Raw genomic sequence first — 22,041 nt, 5'->3', positions numbered from 1 at the left:
TTTTCATCTCTTTTGGTGTCTCTAACCATGGTTGCCTGAATATCCAAGTCATATTATGATGATCTGACCTGAATTAAGACGAGGGCAGAGCAAAGGGGGAATCCAGACATCTTGGGGTGATGCATGCTGGGTACTTTATCTAGGATTGTATTTGATGATTGACTGAGAGTCATAGTCTGGCATGTTTTATTAATTACAACTTTACTGAGCAGCACTACAACAGATACAGTGATTTGCACAATAGTGGCTTTGTGTCTCCCTCAGACCCAAGTTTATTCTTGCTGCAAACACTTTTTCTCATGCTCGTCCTGCATGTCTTAAGGGTCGTTTAAGGTAAAACTAATGCTACTGTAATTCTCATTTAAGAATAGAAGCAGCAAAACATCTCTTCTACAACAGCTGAAAATATATAATAAAAAATATTTTATTAATTTGTTATAATCATGTCATATGACAAACGTCACCTTCCCCTGCATGCAGTGGTGAGCAGGGTTCCCCTAACTGCTAATCAGCAGAGCTCACTTTTTCGTTAGTGGATTAGCATTTCTGCTAACTTTGAAAACTGTCAGCTGAACAATTAGCTTTCACTAACTGTAAATCCACTAACATTTTCACGGGTAAAATGAATAAAGTTTAACAGTCAAAAACATTAATAAAAGTTAAAATCATATAGTACATATTTGTTCCTGTCTATTGTGAGCATGTCTACAACAGTCTACCTGGCACACTGTTGACTGACTACTTAAAAACACATGATGCGAGTGGGCGATAATTTTTCGGATTTAAGATAGTCCAGCTAAGCAAGGTACGTTAATTGGGGCGGTGGGCGGAGCTACGGATCACTGCTGCACTTTCTCTGCGTTTGCGGATTCCATTGTCTTCCTGTTTCTCGCCCATGGTCAACCTTGTCGCCCAACCAACAAGTCATACGCGGCTTAAATAGCCTACAAGGAGTGTTTGCAGCTACACATACTGCACAGTTTTTAGTTAAGACATTTTGAAAATACGAAATAAAATATAAACAGAATTTTTAAGCTATGGCACACATATTTATGCAGGTATGCCATTGTAAGGAAAGACTGAAATTAGCCTTGGCCAGACTGCCATGTTTTCAGCCAGGTAGCTATCTGGTCCAGGCTAATTTCAGTGTCCTTAGAGTTTCCTGCCTGCTGTGTACTATGCATTTCATATTTGCCTTACCCAAGATGAATAAGACCTCTGCATTCCATTTGGAAATATGGCTTCTTATTCAAATGACTGTGAACAATTGACCATAGTGTCATGCAACCAGTTTACTGTTACGAATGAAAAATCATATTATGTCCAGGTAATTCCACCATTTTCAATACAGGAAGACTTTCTTATATGAAATAAATATATGTTCTATAGCTCAAACCATTTATTCATACGTTATTTTGTATTTCCAAAATGTCTTGTAAAAACTGCATCATGCACAAACATTGCCTTCTAGCGGTGCTGTAAATAAGAAGCTAACTTAAGCCGCGTGTGACTTTGCCGTTAGTTTGGGCGACAGGGTTGACCACGGCCAAGAAACAGGAAGACAACGGAATCCGCAAATGCACTGAAAAAGTGCAACAGTGATCCATAACTCCGCCCACAGCCACCAATTAACATATATTTGCATGTAGTGAACTTGAAAATAAAAAGGCAAAGTAGGAAATAAAAATTCTAATTGGAAAATGAAAAGCCAAAAATTTCATTTAATTTTTTAATTTTTCAAATCTGACTCATACATGAGTGGAAAATGAAAACGCAAATGGTGCTGTTTCATTTTCATTTTGCAGGATTATTGTGCTGAGACTTTGGAAACTAAATGGCAAAGTGGAGATTGTACTTTCTGTTTATCATTTTTATTTTATTTTCTGCAGAAAATACCTCCCATACCCAAGCAGCTTCACTGAGGGCAAAATATCAGCACGGGAAATTTGCAAGACAGGGCTGCTCTGACAAAAGGATCATTGTTCAAAAGAAAATTAAATCAGCTTTTGTTAACTGTAAAATACAAACACCAGAGAGATTATACTGGAATCATTGGGGACCATACATGGAGGAGGTGCACTAGAATGGCATTTGCTAGGCAGAGATTTTAGCATGATTGTGCATTAAGAATTTTGATGACTTGTGGTATGAAACTGTTACACAGTCTGGAGGAACCAGCACACGTGCTTCAATACCATTAAGCAGAAGGCAAGAGAGAAAAGTCCATGTAGTGGGTGGAACTGGTCTTCCACAATATTTGTGGTTCTGCAAAGGCAGCGATTGAGGTAGATGTCCCTCTGAAAAAGCATGGACACCCCAATGACTTTCTCAGCTGCCCTCATTATCCGTTGCAGTGTGTTGCAGTCTGAAACCTTGCAGTTCCTGTACGGGACGGTGATGCAGATGGACAGCAGACTGTCAATAGTTCCCCGATACAAAGCAGTGAGGATTGGAGAGGGGAACCACAATCTCTTTAGTTTCTTTAAAGTGTAGATGCTGCCACAATCTCTTGGCTAAGGAGGCTGAATTGAGGGACCAAGTAAGGTTGTCTGTGATGTGGACACCCTGGAACTTGGTGCTTCTGACCCTCTCTACAGCAGTGCCATCAATAGTGAGAAGTGGGTATACAGTGTTTGTTTTCCTGAAGTCTATTATCATTTTTTTTGTCTTATTAACATAAGAGAGAGATTATTGCACTAACACTAGGCAACAAGTCTTGCCATCTCTTCCATGTATGGTGAAGCGTCATTGTTGTCAATGTGACCTGCCACTGTCATGTCATCTGCAAATTTTATGGTATGATTGGAGCTTAAGTTTGCTGAGCATTCATGAGTGAGTATTGTAAAGAGCAGAGGGCTAAGGACTCAGCCCTGTGTCATTCCTGTGCTCAGTATTATGGAGCCAGAGCTGTAGGTACTAATGCAGACTGACTGAGGCCTTTCTCACAGAAAGTCCAGGATACAGTTAACAAGGGAGGTGTTCAGCCCCAACCCTTTCAATTTAGTAGACAGTTTCTGAGGAATTACAGTATTAAATGCTGAACTGAAATTGATGAACAGCATCCTTCCGTGAGAGTCTATTGTCTAGGTGGGTCAACAACAGGTGAAGTGCACTGGAAATAGCATTGTTGATGGATGGGTTTGGGCGATAGGCAAACTGGAGAGGGTCCAAAGAGCTAGGAAAGGCAGCTTTGATGTGGCCCATGATGAATCTCTCATAGCACTCCATGATGACTGCTATGAGTGCCAAAGGTGGGAATCATTTAGACAGGACACAGGTGATTTCTTGGGGACAGCAATTATTGTGGTGGTTTTAAGGCCTGCTGGCACAACTGCCTAACTCAGGGAGGTGTTAAACACATCAGCGAGGACGTCAGCCAGCTGATCTGCACATACTCTAAGTAACCAGCCAGGTACTGTAGGGTTAGGGTTAGCAATCTGAGGCTAGGTTAAGGGTTAGAAACGGTATGGAAATTCCAGACATCAATACGTGTTTTATGACAGTTCTCCTCCCCCTTATGATAGGGAGCCGCAATTTAGGAGGCTTTAGTAGCATATTTCCCACTTTCCAACCGCCTGTTGTATAACCCTAAGGCCCCAAATTAGGGTTAGAAAAAGTATGGGATTTTCAGGCATCAGCATGTGTTTTAATGACAGAACCGCTGCCACTTACTGTATGCTGTCAGGACCTGAAGCTTTAAGAGGGTTGACTCTGGATAGTGTTTGTCACGATCCGGGTTGTGCGGATAATGCGCACGGGCAGGCGAACGAGCAGAAAGCAGGCAAGCACGCCAAAGCCAGGGAAAACTGGGATTTAATAAAGGACCGGGACGGGCAGGACAGAACAGCGGCTCGAAGACTCACTAACATCAATGACAGACAACGGACACAGGCAAGACTTGGACTTAAATAGACAGGATCACTCAAAATAACAAGACACCGCTGGATACGATCGGGGAAGCACACGTGTATAATCAGGGGGGCGTGGCACACACGAGGATCGGACGGCGTGACAGTGATCTCCTGAGTGTTTCCCCTATCATTATATTAGGGGGATGCCCCGCCCCCCCAACGGCATCTCCCACCGCCCCTCAAAGGTCAAGTTAATTTTATTTCTAAATAGCGCCCGATCACAACAGACGTCATTTAAGGTTACCTTTCGTATAGAACAGGTCTATACATTGTCCTTTTATTAAACAAACTAAATAGCCTTCTGTTATTTATCTTATTTACACAACAGCTTGACATTATTGTCTCTACATGGTCGGCGTTTACAATCCTCCTCAGTAGAGTAGAGCTGAATGATTTTTCGATTTCAAATCGAAATTGTGACTTAGGACATACATTATACAGCAGGGTTTAAAACTGTTGTAAGAATAGTTTTCCAAATTCACGCCATGCTTCTGATGTGACAGTCATGCGCACCAATCAATAGTGGCCCAACACAATGGAGTATATGGCCACAAACAGCAAACACTTGAAACCCGAGAACAATATTGCATTCGCGTTGCAGAAAAAATACTGATTCTGCTATTGAGCTATAAGTGAATGGCCTTCCTATTTCATGGTCCGAGATTGTTTCAGAAAGACCCTATCGTCAAAACTGGCAACCTCCTCTTAGCCACCAGCAGTGACATACTTCAGCGTATCGTACGTTTTCGTTTTGTTAATGGGCAACTGCATTAGCATAACCCATCACAACAAGAATGGGTGCGTGCTAATTCATGCAGCCGCTTACAGTGCTGGCTTACAGCAATGCATTCACACCTAACCACAATTTGGCAAGACCAGTTCACCATAGCATGGACTGTGGGGGAAAATGTAGAATTCAGAATAAACCCCATTCAGGGACACGTCTAGAAGAGGGATACTGGATGTGTAATCCCACCCCCCCAAAATACGTTTGGACCCCCCTGGTGCCCCTCTAATTTCACTGGTGTACAGTAGAATACTGTCGATCCTGACAGCATCCAACATCATTTGATAAGACCCTGGCAACCTGACAACGCCAGTCATTGGATCTGAGAGCTATCGGCATCAGCACGTTTACAAGAGCGGATTTTGTTCAGGCAGCAAAGACACGACTCGACTACAGACCACATCTTTGTTCATAGCATATACAATCTCAATTATATTGTTCTACATGTCAATTGGCTTGTTGTCCTTTTTCTCTTTTGCAAAATTATATGCGTAAATGCGACACTCACGCGTATAATGGATTCCAAACCTGAACTGTCAAAATAGTCACCTTGAATATTTTGCTAATTTACTGTGTTATGCAGTCAAGTGAAGAGCAGTGACTTATTTTAAAGATTAAAGGCATAATCGCTTCTCTCAGAAAAGCTACAAATGAAGTGGGAAACATCGAAAAGTAATGTTTGAGAATGTTATCATAGCGATGTACAGTATGTATTTGGAATTTTGCCATTATAATAATAACATTGATCATGCACACATGAGACTTTTTCAGTACGTGGTTTTCTGTGAGACCAAACAATACATTCTAGCAAAGTAAAACAAAGTTTTTAACAATACATTCAGAAATAAAACCGTGACATAACCACAGTTTTAGGCCAAGTTTCCAGACAGAACGACTGGGGTTATGGGGTTATGGTTACAAGACATAAAAATGGCGTTTGACACGGTATTAGCTGTTTAAATTGTCGTTTCGAAATATATTTTCTTGAAATCATTGCCTGCCTGGCAGTTGTAACGTTTTAAATACTTCCTCATAATTTAAGTAGTAACACTGATGTGCATGTTTTCCTCAGAAAAGGACTTTTTTCTTTTATTCTCCTGTCAGTAAATCGGGAACCCTAACGTCTATGTGTTTCCATGCCGATGTGCTCTGCTTACAAACCCATAAAGACATGCACAGTGTTTGTAGACATTCTCTTAGTTAGACTATTAAACACTAAGATCCTGCAGCTCTTAATTACCGTGACACGACAGTCTAAACAATGACAACTACACACCGTGTCGTCCGCCATCTTTACATCTTGTAACTCCCCCAGATCACGTAAGTTCTATCCTGAAACTGGGGGCCTAAAACTGTGGTGACATCATGGTCCCGCGGCTCTGCAGATGGATGCATCTCCGTGGGGGGGGGTGGGGCCGAGACGGCATTGCTGTGAGACGTACAGACTGCCAGTGCTGGGAAATATTGCCTTACATCCCACTTTCTTGTGACAACTTGTGCTTTGTTCAATTAGTAATTCTTAGTCGTCTTTCTTAATTTACCACTTTTATACCTGAAAATGGATCTTGAGGGAGATCTTCAGCTGGCGATGCAGTTATGCGAGTACTAGAAGGTGTTTGGAGACCCACTCAGTTCTGTAAGCAGGGGTGTCCCTCTTCCCAAACCCCCCTAAGAACTGCAGACTGAATGCTGGATCCCCGACTGTGAGTGACTCCGTATTGCTGAAATTCATGGAGAATATTGGAAAAATGCACAGTTAGTCTTTACAGTGACTGCAGTCTGTGGAAGCAGCTGTAAAGGAGAAGGCAGCAGCTATCAAATATTACAGTGACTCCTTAGAATTTGCTAATAAAACTGTTGAGGAAGTTACAAAGAAAATTAAAGTACTGTAAGAAAAAGTGATGTTAACTGAGAAAGAAAATGCAGTGATATGCGAGAGGTGCAGTGATTTAGATGCATATAAACGAGGGTAGAATCTTAGAGCTGCGGGGATCCAGGAGCGTTTGGGAGAAAATGCCAAACAGACTATTACTGGCTTTAGCAGCTGCATTTCCCCGGATGTCATGGACCGATTCCCTCAGGGAGCTGATATTCTACACAGATCAGGTCCAATATGCAGGATCCTGTCCTGTTTTTCTAAGTCCACTAATTTTATCTAATTTCTATCTTTCAAATTTATTATTTTTATGTGTATTTGTTTAAATTTATCATTTTTGCTTTTTTAATCATTGTGATTTTCTTACTTTGTCTATTGATTCGGATACGTTTTCCAGTAGAAAGATATTACAATTATTTCAGGTCACTATTTGACCAGCGCACTGGACAGGGCTGACACTGAAGGGGAGCAGCGCACTGGACAGGGCTGACTCTGAAGGGGAGCAGCGCACTGGACAGGGCTGACTCTGAAGGGGAGCAGCGCACTGGGCAGGGCTGACTCTGAAGGGGAGCAGCGCACTGGACAGGGCTGACTCTGAAGGGGAGCAGAAAGATGATGGAGAGCAGCTTTGACGCAGGATTGTGAGAAGCAGGCTGGGCAGGGGCACCGTGTCAAAGCAGTAAGACAACATGAGAGTCGGACTGGACACGAAAAAAACCAAATCAGAACGTGATTTGAGGAAAGTCCCAGGGCTGAACAGGGCTGTAATTATGCTGGAGAAAGCGGCTGATTGCAGTTCTGCCTTGGAGAGACTGGGCATAACCTTAATGTGGGTTAGTTGTAACAAAGTCTATTTCTAGTCTGAGGCTGGATAATTTCTGAGAAGTTTTGGTGCTGATTTGGCCAAAAAGAGCAGAACCTTTGAGGATGATCACAGTTACAGCTTCCTAGTGTGACTGATCGGTCTGACCGAGATTAAACACAAAATGCCAGTTTGCAGAATGCTTTGGATGCTCTACGTACATAAAAGGCGATGGGAGCGGACATCAGATCCAGACGAAAATGGTTAGAAGAAGGGAAACTCATATTTTTTTAGACTTGAGAATCGTAGCGTGACAATGTCCTCCATTGGCCAGAGCTGAGTAAATGGCAGAATCACTAAAGACCCCAAAGAAATAGATAACTTCTGTGCAAGCTTCTATAATGACCTTCACAGAGCTCATTTCTCTGAGGAAACATCTTCCCTCTTCATGAAATCAGTCACTAACTGTGAAGTAGCGTCTGATGGTGACCGACTTATTCCTGATAATAATATTACCTCTACTGAAGTAATGAGGGCAGTCGAGGATTTAAAGAATAATAAATCCCCAGGCAATGACGGCATTTCAGCAGAATTTTACAGGCTGTTTGCTGATCAACTTTGTCCTTCCTTAGTTAATGTTTTTATAGAAAGTATTGATAAAGAGGAACTTCCCCCTACAGTAACTCAGGATGTTATTATATTAATTCCCAAGTAAAAAAGTGACGTCCCATTACACTCCTGAATGATGATTATAAAATCCTTGCACATCATTTGCCAAGATATTCAAGGGCTGCTAGACAGTGTTATAGATGAGACCCAGTCTGGCTTTATGAGACACCGTAACATAGTAACAATATATGATCTTAGATTTACTGGACTATACTGAACTTGTAGAACATGCTGAGTTTATGGTGCATCGCACCAGGTCACACTATTATGTTTCATAACATGCTTAGGCAACGTGACTCATTTTCAATGATCTCATCAATCAAAACTAGGCCTGGGGTCGTCACCACTAACCCTCTGAAAACCAGCAAATGTTTTTTTTGGTTCTACTCAGATTTATTCTCCCCACCCTCTGCCCCCCCACCCTCTGCTGCCCCCACCCTCTGTCCTCCCACCCTCTGTCTTTCCACCCTCTGCTGCCTCCATCCTCTGTCTCCCCACCCTCTGATCCCGATTCGTTTCTTGATGCCTTACCCCACCCTGGCTCTCATGTCCAGAAGCCTCCATGCTTGATGCTACTCTTTCACTCACTGAACTCAAAGAGGCTCTGGACTCCATGAGCATGGAAATCTCCAGGACCTGATGGTCTCCCTCCCAAACTCCTTTCTACCTTCTGGAAACAGCTTTCTACTCCACTCTTCCATATGCTGAATTTTGCTATCTCTGCTTCTCATCTTCATCCTCCTTTTAATTCATCCTTGATAACTTTGCTCCTTAAACAAGGTAAAGACCCGACAGACTGTTCCAGCTACCGCCCATTGTCCCTGATGAAGCAGGATGTCAAGCTGCTCGCTAAGGTTCTTGCTCATCGGCTGCAGGCGGTGATTTTTAAATTGATACATCCTGACCAAACCAACTTCATTACGTCCCGCCACGAGGGCGACAGCATACGCCGCCTGCTGCACGTACGTCCCCCCATGACGGCGACAGCGTACGCCGCCTGCTGCACGTACGTCCCCCCATGACGGCGACAGCGTACGCCGCCTGCTGCACGTACGTCCCCCCATGACGGTGACAGCGTACGCCGCCTACTGCATGTACGTCCTGCTGCTCCCTCCCTTCCCTGCTGCTCTTCTCTCCTTAGATGCAGAGAAGGCTTTTGATTGGATGAATTGGACTTTTTCTGGTCCTCTTTCAAATGGGCTTTGGCCCTAATCTTACCAACATGGTCCAGACCCTTTGCTCCTCCCCCTCCTCGCTCCTCCTGACTAATTCCAGCACCTCTCCTCCTCTTCCGCTCCTTGGAGGAGCCAGGCAGGGCTGTCCTTTATCCCCTTTACTCTTTAATCTCTCATCAGAGCCTCTAGCTGCAGCCCTCTGTCATTCAGACCTTATGTCTCCTATCCTAGTGAAAGGTGTCCCTCAAAAAGCTTCCTTATACGCCGATGATCTGCTCCTTTTGTCTCGCCGACGCTCCTGCAGATCTTCCTCACGTCCTTATCCTGTTTCAAACACATGAATCCCTGTCTGGCTATAAGATGATCAGGTCAAAGTCTTCTCTCCTTCCTCTGAACCCTGCCTGTCACTCCTCTCCGTTTCCTTCTTCTATTCCTCAGACGGGGTCTTTCAGATACCTGGGGCTGGACGTCTACCCCTCGGTCCCGGAGCTCACGGCTGCTGGCTTCCACCGCGTTCTGTAGGGCATTAAAGTCTCGATCTCCTCCTGGTCTTCTCTCTCCCTCTCATTCCAGACAAGGCTGGCCATTATTAAAATGAATCTGCTCCCAAGGATTAATTTTATTACTTCCATGCTTCCCCTTCCTCCTCCAGCTAGATACTGGCCATTGTAAGTCTCTCATTTCCGTGCTTCTTAGGGATGGTAAAAGACCCTGTCAGACACTCTAACCCACGACCGGTTAGACGGGGGTGTCTCCCTCCCACATTTTGAATTGTACCACCTTGTTTCACCCTAAGGCCAGTTTGGAGCTGGATCAATCCCCCCCCCCCCCCCCCCCCCCCCCCCCCCCCCGCCGTCTAGCCTCTCTCTCCCGTTTCTGCCCATTAACCTGAAATCCATCTCCACCTCTGTCTGTCCGATTATCTCCCACGGCCTTTGTACATGGGGAAGGATGGAGAAATTGTTTGGCCCCTTCCCAAAATGGGACCCAAACACTCCATAGGTTCACTACCCTGTCCTGACCATTGGCGGCCCCCCCATCTCTAGCTCACCATGGTCACAGTCATGTATTTCCACCCTTGGTGACATTTTTAACAGCTTCGATCTCCTTCCAGTCTCTTAAGTCCAAGTTTAATCTTCCCTCCTCTTTATATCTTTTCTTACTCCAGCTGAGGTACATGCTTACGGCCTGTAGTCTCTCCTTCTCCTCTCCTCTGCCGCCTCACCCGCTATGCAGATTTGCCTCTTTGTCTCTCTCCCCCAGTCCTAAGCCTGTATCCAGTCTCTATTCCCTCCTCCGTAAATCCTCTCATAAACCTCCCTCCATCACTTCTGTCTGGCAGATGGAGCTCTCCCCCACCCCTGATTTATCCTGGAGTATCATTTTTCAAAATATTAGAAACTCCTCTAAGAATTCCAATCATCAGCAAACACAATTTAAAATTTTCCATAGATGCAAATTTTTTAGAAATAAGCCTTTTTTCCTGCATTTAAGTGTGAAGTGAGGAGCCACATTGACACTATTGTAGTGAACGGCTCTGGGTGTGGTCGCTCCCTGCATGGTAATGAGGAACAGCTGTGACTGGGAAGGGGGGGGGGTGGAGTTATTAAGGGGACGCCAAGTTGGGAATATTCCAGCCCCTTCACCTATGAGCGATTGGTGCGCTAACAGGGTATATTCCATGCCGAATATGAGGACTACATCCTTGTCACCAGCATCTGGCTGATAAGGAGAAGAAAATTCAGGCTGCATCTTTACGGAGTGTGATGGGAAGTGACTGCAGACACGTTTACCGACACAAACTGAACCTCTCCGAACAGGACCAAGGGGATCCCGCCGTCATATTGGTTGCGCTGCAGAAGTATTTCAAACCAGTGAAGAATATGATATACAAGAGATACGTTTTTGGGAGCTGTAGACAAAAGGAAGGGGAATCCATAGACAATTTTGTGACCAGGCTGAGGGAAAGAGCGGCAACCTGTGAGTACGGTCAGCTGAGGGACGAGATGATTCGGGATAAAACTGTCCTGGGTGTTGCAAATGAAAGCACAAGGCGCAGATTACCGAGAGAAAAGGAACTGACGCTAACCACCTCCATTGAGATGTGCCGCGCAGCAGAACTGACGCAAACCACCGCCATTGAGATGTGCAGCGCAGCAGAACTGACGCTAGCCACCGCCATTGAGATGTGCCGCGCAGCAGAACTGACACTAGCCATTGAGATGTGCCGCGCAGCAGAACTGACACTGGCCACCGCCATTGAGATGTGCCGTGCAGCAGAACTGACGCTAACCACCGCCATTGAGATGTGCCGCGCAGCAGAACTGACGCTAGCCACCGCCATTGAGATGTGCCGCGCAGCAGAACTGACGCTAGCCACCGGCATTGAGATGTGCCGCGCAGCAGAACTGACGCTAACCACCGCCATTGACATGTGCCGCGCAGCAGAACTGACGCCAGCCACCGCCATTGAGATGTGCCGCGCAGCAGAACTGACGCCAGCCACCGCCATTGAGATGTGCCGCGCAGCAGAACTGACGCTAGCCACCGCCATTGAGATGTGCCGCGCAGCAGAACTGACGCCAGCCACCGCCATTGAGATGTGCCGTGCAGCAGAACTGACGCTAGCCACCGCCATTGAGATGTGCCGCGCAGCAGAACTGACGCTAGCCACCGCCATTGAGATGTGCCGCGCAGCAGAACTGACGCTAGCCACCGCCATTGAGATGTGCCGCACAGCAGAACTCACGCTAGCCACCGCCATTGAGATGTGCCGCGCAGCAGAACTGATGGACATACGTATAAGAGCAATGGAGATTGCCGGTCCTCCGTTCACAGAAGCTGTGCACGTCATCACTAGGCAACAATCCAGGCAAAACCAATCCAGGCAGAGCAACCCACCCAGAACTGTAGAATCGGCCCATTCATGCAAATACTGTGGCAACTCACATGTAAGGGCTAGAGAACACTGCCCAGCATTTGGCAACCCATGAAAATCATGTGGCACACATAAGCATTTTGCAAAAGTGTGTCAAAAGAGCAAAAGGAGACCAACCGATGGGAAAGTAAACTGTCTGGAAAATACAACAGAGCACTAAGAGCAGAACAGTGATGAGGACATTTACATACATGAATCAATTCGTGCAGTACAAGTGTAACCCGGATAAATAATATGTCTAATTAATGTCTTTATATTTGTGTAATTAAGTTACGTTATTCTAGAAAGGTGATGAATGTTATAGTGGTTTAATCGGTGTTAACTTATGATTGGTTGTTTTAGTTTGATGTCTGTCTGTTAGCCCTATCACTGTTAAGCTGGGGCGGGGGAAGGAGAGAGCGCGAAGGGCTAGAAGAAAAATGCTGTAGTTTGTATGTGTTCGGGACGATATATAGTTTTTATAAATACATAGTCCCTGTGTTTGCGGGAAAAACTTTAAAGCCAGTGGACTGACATCCATCCGGAGGACCGAGAGAGGGGCAGCGGTGGGTTTAGAGCGGTGTGGCTCCCCACCGCACCGCCTTGTGAGGTGTAGGTTTATCCAATGTTTCAGGAGTGTGTGGGGTACGGGACTGATTTATATTAAATTGTGTTATATTTAAATTGTGATTGTTGACTTTATTGTGGGGGAAGGTTTTACTGGAGGGTAATTCTGGGTGCGTTTAATATACAAGGGAACGGGACAAAGAGATAAAGTGGTAGTACCATATCCTATATTTGGGTCAGTTAAATACAAACAGATTATGAACCCAGTGCTCTGCCCAGGCAAACTTGGATTTAGTTAGACCGGGGAGGGTAGGGAGCGCTACACAAGCAAAAGGGGAAAATGGTTTGTGACACTACAATTTCACAACAAGCCACAGAAATGTCAGTTGGATTCCGGAGCAACATGCAGTGTAATGGGCCTTCAAGAGAAGAACAGGTTGGCTCTCAATACACCGCTCTGCCCAAGTCATACAAGACTGAAGCTGTACTCAGGGGAAATGCTGAGCTCCATGGGCACTTTCGAAACTGAATGCAAGATACAAGCTCTCTTTGAAATAGTGAAGAGCAGCCAGCATCCTCTTCTGTCAGGCTCCACCTGTGAACGCCTTGGCCGTATACAGTTCACAATTCCTGAGGATGTTCACAATGTGGAACGTACGCAGCCTGGTCTCCTAATGAAGAGCCAGCTGATCAGCAAATAAAGCGATGTACTCAACTCACCGGTGTCATACATACCTGGAGAAGCCCACTTCGACCTGGACCCCACCATTCCTCCAGTTCAGTGTACTCTGCGCAATGTTCCTATTGCCATGAAGGCGGCAGTCAAGGCTCAGCTGGATAAGTATGAGGCTGATGGCCACATAGCGCCGGTCACAGACCCCACAGAGTGGATCAGCAACACGGTGGTAGTAAAAAAGTCAGGAAAGCTGAGGATGTGCGTCCATCCTAAACTTCTGAACAAGGCCCTGAGGCGCTCACATTACATTATGCCCACTCTGGAGGACATCCTGTACAAACCTCCGAATGCTAGAGTCTTCACCTTAGTGGATGCCCGAAAGGCGTTTCTACAGTGCAAACTAGACTATGAGAGCAGCCTCAAGACTACATGTTGGACCCGCTGGGGGAGAAAGCGGTGGCTCAAGCTACCATTCTGTGTATCTGTGGCACCCGAGGTACATCAGCGAAAGCAACATGAGCTCCTCGCAGGACTTAACGGCATTGAAGCCACTGCAGATGACATCCTGTTCATGGGCTGTGGAGATACAGACGAGGAGGCTGAGAGTGACCATGATGTCGAGCTCTTGGCACTGATGGAGTGCTGCAGTGTGCTCAAGCTACGGCTGGAACTGAAGAAGCTACAGTTTAAGGTCAGTGAAGTCCAGTTTCATGGCCATATCCTCTCTGCCTCAGGACTGAAGCCTGACCTGGAGAAGGTGAGGGCCATCATTGACATGCCCAATCCATGGGATGCTAAAGGTGTACAGCATCTCATCGGCTTTGCCAACAACTTAGCCAAATTCACGCCACATCTATCAAGTGTCTGTGAGGCTTTGCGACACCTACTGGACAAGGACGCCGCCTGGCACCGGCGACCCAAACACGAGGCGGTAGTTCAGGAGCTGAAGTCTCCGGTGACAAAAATGCCTGTCCTGAAGTACTATGATGTGACTAAGCCAATCACAGTCCAGAGTGAAGTCAGTCAGAGTGGTCTTGGATGCTGCCTTACACAGGAGGGCCAGCCAGTCGCATTTGCTTCCAGAGCTCTTCCACCTGCAGAAAATAACTATGCGCAGATCGAAAAGGACTGTCTAAGCATCATCTTCACATGCCAGAGGTTTCACCACTATTTATATGCCGTGACCTGATGACAGCAGAGACAAATCATAAACCTCTGGTCTCCTTATTCAGCAAAGCTCTTCTCAGTGCACACAAGAGGCTTCAGAGCATGCTCATGACTCTGCAGAACTACAGCCTGAGGGTCGTTTACAAAGCAGGCCCTGAAATGTTCATCAGCCACACACTCAGCAGAGCTGCAGCTGTATACACGGGCAGTGGAATGGCCTACAGGAGGAACACTACCTGCTCTCTGCAACAGGAGCAGCTGGACCTACAGTACGTGAATCAGGCAGCCTGCCTGAACGTGAGTGACAAGCGCCTGGAACGAATAAAGCGACACACTGACCAAGATGGATGTCTGCATTCACTGAAATCCACAGTGTGAGCTGGCCAGACGTGAAGGAAGAAGCACCTCTCACTGTCAGAGAATACTGGCCATACAGGGATGAAATTAGTGTGCAGATTGGCATTCTATTCCGGGGGCAGAAAGTCATCATCCCGAAATCACTACGTCCTGAGATGCTCACACGCATACACTCACATAGGAGGGGACGCATGCTACAGACATGCCCGAGAGACACTTTGCTGGCCCAACATGCAGGCAGAGATAAAAGGCTTTGTGAGAACCTGTTCAACCTGCAATGAATATGCTCACAAGCAGCAAATGGAGTCCACGCTCTCACTCGACCTGCCCAGCAGGCAAATTCTGAGCATGGACCTGTTCAGCCACAGGCAAAAGGACTATCTCCTTATAGTAGACCATTACTCAGACTTCTGGGAGATTGAGCTCCTCCCCAACTTGACCGCAGAGACAGTCCTTAAGCGATGTGAAGCACAGTTCGTGCGACCCGGCCAGCCAGAAAGGGTCATCACGGATAACGGTCCACAGTTTACCGCTCATTTCACATGTTTTGCTTCTGAGTGAGAGTTTGAGCATGTAACCTCCTAACCATGACACTCTAAGGCAAATGGCAGGGCAGAATCTGCTGTCAAGATCGGAAAAACTCTGCTGCACAAAGCTGCATGTGATGGTGGTGATCCCTGGAAAACCATACTGCACTGGAGGACCACTCCCACTGAAAACATGGATAGCAGCCCGGCACAACGCCTCATGTCTCGCCAGTCGAAGACTCCAGTGACAAACAAACTCCTTGAACCAGCCGTGGTGGTAGGAGTCACTGAAAAGCTTCACCACAGGAAGCTGGCCAAATACTTTAATGACTGGTCTGCCAGGGACCTGTCAGAGCTGGAGGTTGGGGAAACTGTCAGGATGAGGCCGCTGCCTGGCGAGAATTCAGGCCTATTGAAGGTTGGAATCTCTCCGCAGAGTCACACCGAGATCTTACCTGCTGGATGTCAACGGCAGCCTCTACAGATGCAACAGGGTCGACCTCCAAGTGGCTGAGCCATCGGCGAGGGCCGGCCATGGTGTGACTGAGCCTGAGGCGGCACATGTACCAGTGAGTTCTGCAAAAGAGGCTCCCACAACTGTGACTGAGCCAAGCCCCGTCAGACTCGCACCAAGGGCCCCTGGTCCAGGTGATGCGGAAACCTCAGATGGACACACATACACCAGGGCTGGATGGCTATCTAAGCCACCTGTGAGACTGAATTGGTGATAATTCAAATTTGTATTATTAGAAATTAGTATAAACTAGTATAGTTAGAAAGTATGGCTGTTGCTTGAAAAAAAAGACTTTAACTCAATATTGTCGCATTTTGCATTCCTTAATTTGTATTTTTGTTGTATAATGTTTATTTGGAAAAGGAGGATGTTATGGGTCTAGTTAGATTGATGTTATCAGCAATCAGCCTTGCTTTTAGTTACACACGACCCGCCAGTAGGGTCCGGTTCCGCCCCCCCGCGTTTTCTGATACAATATATGGCTGAAGTTGACACTTGTGTCTGTCATCATTCGTGCATTGTCACATTCGGACAGGAATCGCGACAGAGGTCTGTCACTGTTATGCACCGTGTTTTTTTTAAACTTCTCAACTGTGATCACGTCCAGTTATTCCTGTTCTATCTGACACAACAGTTTCATCATATTATTTAACGTCCCGTTTCGTGCAATAGGTAAAATAATTTCTGCGTTTCCTTGCGTAATTTATCTCTTCCAGCCACCTTCTGTCAAGAAGTGCAGTGATTGGAGAGGAGACTGACCAATCAGGAATTAACTACTTCGGGTCTCTGATTGGCTAATTATTGTGGCATAAATGTGACGCTGTGCAAAGGTGAGCGAGCGTGCAGGCTGAGCTGAGCGCGCGGACCGGGGATGTTGCTTGTGAAATTCCGTCTATAAGGTCAGGAATGAGGCACAAATATAACGCCATAAGTCCCAAGTGACATCACCGTGTCCCTGGATGAACAATGTGACCAGAAGCAGCTGGGATTCACTATGCAAAGGACAACATGTGCCAGGGTGCTTTTGCACTAATTCATAATAAAGAATGATGTGAATAGTGACTCGTTATTTAATCGTGGGTAAAGTGTCACTGCACTACCGCGTTTTATAAGCAGAAATATAATGCAGAATGTGCGTTATGACAGAATTAGGTGGCGGCGGAGCTTGTCTCCTTTCGCTTATCGTTTATTATTAAGTCACATGGATAAAACCCCCCAAAACGGTCCGCCGTGCCACTGAGTCCGCGCCCGTTTCTGCTCAGACCGCTTCCGCGTTTCACACGAAGCGAATCATTTCCTGTCTGTAAATGAAAGTGAAAGTGATTTAAAGCTGGAATCGCCGTTCTGTCAAGACACACGAATGTAATTCTGGAAAAATAATAAAGATATTTTAATTGCAAGGTAAGATTATACGTAACAGACACATCTAATAAAATTAACATGTATGAAACACTTATATAGAGCGGCCGGACCATTGATTTAAGCGCTACCTCACTTTTTTGTCTTTCTCCTTTAAAGTAAAACGTCACTTCGTGATTACTATGAATTGTATATTTATTTCCAAAGCATTTTTCAGTCGTACAGTTCAGATGTATTGCATTGTACGTCGATCTTTGTGCTGTGCCTAAGTTATGTGCTGCTGCTCCTAAAATGTTTTGAGTAACTTTCTCAGTACTAGTGGAAAAAGTCAGTCTGCAGCTCGGACATGAAATGTGTCGAAGTAACATAATGGAGACCCAGTGCGCTGATTCGATGTAAAAGTGCTGAGGACTAGATGTTGTTTATGTATGTAACTATTTACCCTTCATGTTCACAGAGACCCCAACAGGAATCATCTGGTCTGGATCGGCACTAAAATGGACGGAACTGCTTCTGAAATGCGCCCCCCTGTGGAGTGTAACAGAAAGAGCACTGAGAGGTAACAGTGTTACAGCCCACTAGCATGCATGTCTCTCTGGGTCTATAGTCAGGCCATAACATAAAGTAACCTGGGCTCCTAGCTAGGGCTGGTCAGTGGGCAGCACTGTAATATGTGTAGCTTCATAAAAAGATCTCGCCATCTTCTGTCTTTGCCTTTTTTCTGTTTTATATGAGAGGCGAGCAACAGACCATCCCTCCTGTCCAAAATGGCCACAGTAAAATTAAACAAATAAATAAATATATATACATGTAAAAAACATCATCAGTCAAGTCTAGTTAGGGAGGTTTTTAACAATGATACTAAACCTTTCATGTAGGAATTCACAGCATATCAAAGTACATGACGGCAGAGCAGAAGGATAAACAGCAGTGTGATGCCCTGCCCATTGTATGAATTATATTTATACCATGAGGGTTTGTTTCCTCTCACTGCCCACAGTGTCCTGATGGAGAGAGCAGACTCCCCTGTACACAGCAGTGTGATGCCGTCCCCACTGTATGAATTATATTTATACCATGAGGGTTTGTTTCCTCTCACTGCCCACAGTGTCCTGATGAAGAGAGCAGACTCCCCTGTACCCAGCAGTGTGATGCCGTCCCCATTGTATGAATTATATTTATACCATGAGGGTTTGTTTCCTCTCACTGCACACAGTGTCCTGATGAAGAGAGCAAACTCCCCTGTACCCAGCAGTGTGATGCCGTCTCCATTGTATGAATTATATTTATACCATGAGGGTTTGTGTCCTCTCACTGCCCACAGTGTCCTGATGAAGAGAGCAGACTCCCCTGTACCCAGCAGTGTGATGCCGTCTCCATTGTATGAATTATATTTATACCATGAGGGTTTGATTCCTCTCACTGCCCACAGTGTCCTGATGGAGAGAGCAGACTCCCCTGTACCCAGCTGTGTTTCCCTGAAGAGTGACAGGTCAATGGGAATTCCAATCCACTTCAGAGAGGGATCTTTTCCTACAGATCAAAGGTAAATGTGCATTTAGACAAACACTGTTTAAAACACCCAGACTCTCAGTCAAATGGCACAGAGACACATACAAGCTATGAGGAAAGAAACTTTATATTGAATGCATAATTTTTTAACTTTGTCAAATCCAGTTGGCTTTGAGAATTTAAAGAGATGTTCTGTCTGTATTACTGTCTATGTTATACACTGTCTAGCCAAAAAAAGTTGCTATTTGAATCAATATCAGCAAATATTTAAAAGCCAATGACTGGATCGGTATTATAAAACATCAATGAATGTTTTCTTTTAATTTAGTCTGTGGTTAATTAATACAACCTTCTGATCACAGGCCCAGAGGCTCACTCCACTGAGCCACAGCCCGCCCCCTCAAACAAACCCACTGTCGCCTTTGGCTGGTTCTCTGGGGGCATTTGGCAGGGAGCATGTCAAGCGCTTTGAGACAATATAATATTTTTAAAAGGCACTACGTAAATAAATTTGAATTGGACTGATTTAGATTAACTTTTCTGCCTCATTCACAGACACCAAATGGAAGAATGTAGTTCAGATCTACATGACAAATCGGGTTTATCATCCATACTGAAGGTATGTATTTGTTGCTGATATGTTTTTTTAGCTGTTATATGAATTAACTTATATTTTATAAAGTTGAATAATAAGAAATTCATCCTGTTAAAGCAAATATATTTAAAACTATGATGCTGCAAGTAGCAAGAATTAACTGTGACTATTTGTTTTAGTTACTAGAGGAAAAAGCCTTAAAGTTCTTAAAGGATGAGCTGAAGATGATTGTGAGGTACCTAGATCAGAATTACCCAGAATGCTCTGAGCCTCAGCTGGAGGAGGACAATGACCTGGACAGTGATGGTCGGATGCAGAAGACCTGTGGCAGAGAGGGAGCTCTGAAGATCACACTGTACAGGACCATGGAGCAAAATGATCTCGCTGACATGCTGGAGAAGAGTAAGAGCCTCATAACATTCTGTACATGTACAGCACTGTGCTAAAGTCTTAGGCAGCCAGAGAGAAGGATCTTCATGTTGGTGTGTGAGCCAATCTGAACACTTTTAGTAAAGTCACTGCAGTATTTGCAAAAATCGTACATCCATGTATTTTTTTTACTTGACCACTAGCAGAGGTCATGTGGCTAATCAATATCTCATTGGCAGTTTTAGCTGATTTCATTAGTTAATGAAGTGAGCTGGTGGTGAAATGTAAGGATCACATGGACTGGCTGTGGTCCCCTGAGGAGGTTTGGGAGCTGAAGTGGTGCTTTTGGTTTTGTTTCCAGAGCAACTTACTTCCCAGATAAATGGCTTTAAACTTGTGGTGTCAATCGATTAAAAAATGGTCCAGTTAGTCACAATACTAAGCTGTGATTAATTATGATTAATCACATGTTTAAAATGGTGGTCGGCTGTTTGCTAGTATTTTTTGGGAGACAAATACATGTGTGGTCTTGGAACAAAGAAATGCATGACAAACTGGTAAGAGGAATCGTATCTTTTTAATAAAAATTTAAAAAAAATGTATTTAACCGTGTAAACCTTTTTTAACCTTTTGACGTAGCTAATTTTAGGTTTCTGTAAGACGTGTCCCGCTCTGGGCTGCATTTCCCAAAAGCAGTTGCTGACTTACATAGTTAGGAAACACGCCCCCTGCTGGCAGACGCTCTCACAGCCCCGTAAGCAGAGAGACCCCACACTAAACCACCATACTAGCCCTATAATGCGACGTGACCTCACACCTCTGGTCCCGATATACCCGCCACCCCCCCCATGTTAACACTGTAGCGCCAGTGGGATGGCTTCCGTATAGCGGGAGCCTATTAGCATATCCCAGCATGCTCTCCGGTGGGATGGCTTCCGTATAGCGGGACCCTATTAGCATATCCCAGCATGCTCGCCAGCCATGTACATAGCCCTGCTGTGTTTGTTATTGTAAATCCTTGTGTTGTTCCCCATTGTCCTGTGTGCCCTTGCCTGTGTCTTTGTGAATCCTGCCTGATCCTTGCGTGTCTTTAGTCATTATGTAAATTACCCACAGTTTGTCCGCCACACTATCCGACCTCTGACCTCCCTGAGTTTCCATCTTATGGTGCTTTGGTGCTTGTTGAGTACCTGTGTTAGTCTTTTTAAGGACTTAATAACAGCCATTGTTTTCCCCTTCAAAAGAGCTGTGCAGTCTGCCGGGTACCACAATACGAGACCTACGGCCCTGGGTCAGCCTACATGATTAATTTGCGTTAAGATCAAAATAGAGTATTAAGGTCTCCTGATTAATCGCAAGCATTAACATGTTAACATTGACAGCATTACTTTAAACATTTTCTTTGTCTGCCTTAGACTTATGCACAATACTGTACGTGGTGTTGTGGTAAAATTTGTATGGTAAAACTTTACATTTCACATTTGTCACAGTGAAATATCTGGACTTGTATGTGTAAAAAAGTGTGTTTTTGGAAAATATTCTTCCTCTCATACTGGTCAGGATCACAGTAAGAATTAGTGCATTTTCCTCTCATTTCTTTTCAGAACAGCTCATGCTGCAATGTCTGCACAGAATCAAAAGTAACCTGAAGCAGAAATGTGAGTGTGTATTTGAAGGGAATCCTAAGGAACGACAGCCAACACTTCTCAGTGAGATTTACACAGAACTCTACATAACTGAAGGTGGGACTGGAGGAGTCAATGATGAACATGAAGTGAGACAGATTGAAACAGCATCCAAGAAAAGGCGAACAGAAGAAACTACAGTCAAGTGCAATGATATATTTAACCCCTTATGGGGGTGTGAGACACCTATCAGATCTGTACTCACTAAAGGGGTGGCAGGTATCGGGAAAACAGTCTCTGTGCAGAAATTTATTCTCGACTGGGCAGAAGGAAAAACAAACCAGGATGTTCACTTCATATTTGCTCTTCCTTTCCGGGACCTGAATTTGATTAAGGGTGAATACAGTCTGATTGAACTGCTTCACCACTTTGTCCCAGAACTGAAATCATTTAAATCCACTGAGCTGTTTAGGTACAAAGTTTTGTTAATCTTTGATGGTCTGGATGAGTGTCGCCTTCCTCTAGATTTTCAAAACAATGAGAGCTGGTTTGATGTAACAAAGAAAACGTCACTGGATGTGCTGTTGACTAACCTCATTAAGGGGAATCTGCTTCCATCTGCTCTCCTCTGGATAA

General features: G+C 45.0%; 1 protein-coding gene and 1 long non-coding RNA gene across 2 annotated transcripts in view; both read left to right on the top strand.

Moving 5' to 3' along the window:
* The window catches only part of LOC125727368 (protein NLRC5-like), a 479,373-nt gene that overhangs the window by 440,675 nt on the left and 16,657 nt on the right, over window positions 1–22,041 (top strand). The window lies entirely within an intron of this gene.
* LOC125727377 (uncharacterized) lies at window positions 17,029–18,408 on the top strand. Its single transcript, XR_007388734.1, has 3 exons — window positions 17,029–17,346; window positions 17,762–17,863; window positions 18,305–18,408. It is a non-coding gene; the product is annotated as an uncharacterized LOC125727377 (long non-coding RNA).

This window comes from Brienomyrus brachyistius, unplaced genomic scaffold, assembly GCF_023856365.1.
Source record: "Brienomyrus brachyistius isolate T26 unplaced genomic scaffold, BBRACH_0.4 scaffold95, whole genome shotgun sequence".
Lineage (NCBI taxonomy): Eukaryota > Metazoa > Chordata > Actinopteri > Osteoglossiformes > Mormyridae > Brienomyrus > Brienomyrus brachyistius.
This window is presented reverse-complemented; position numbering and strand designations above follow the sequence as displayed.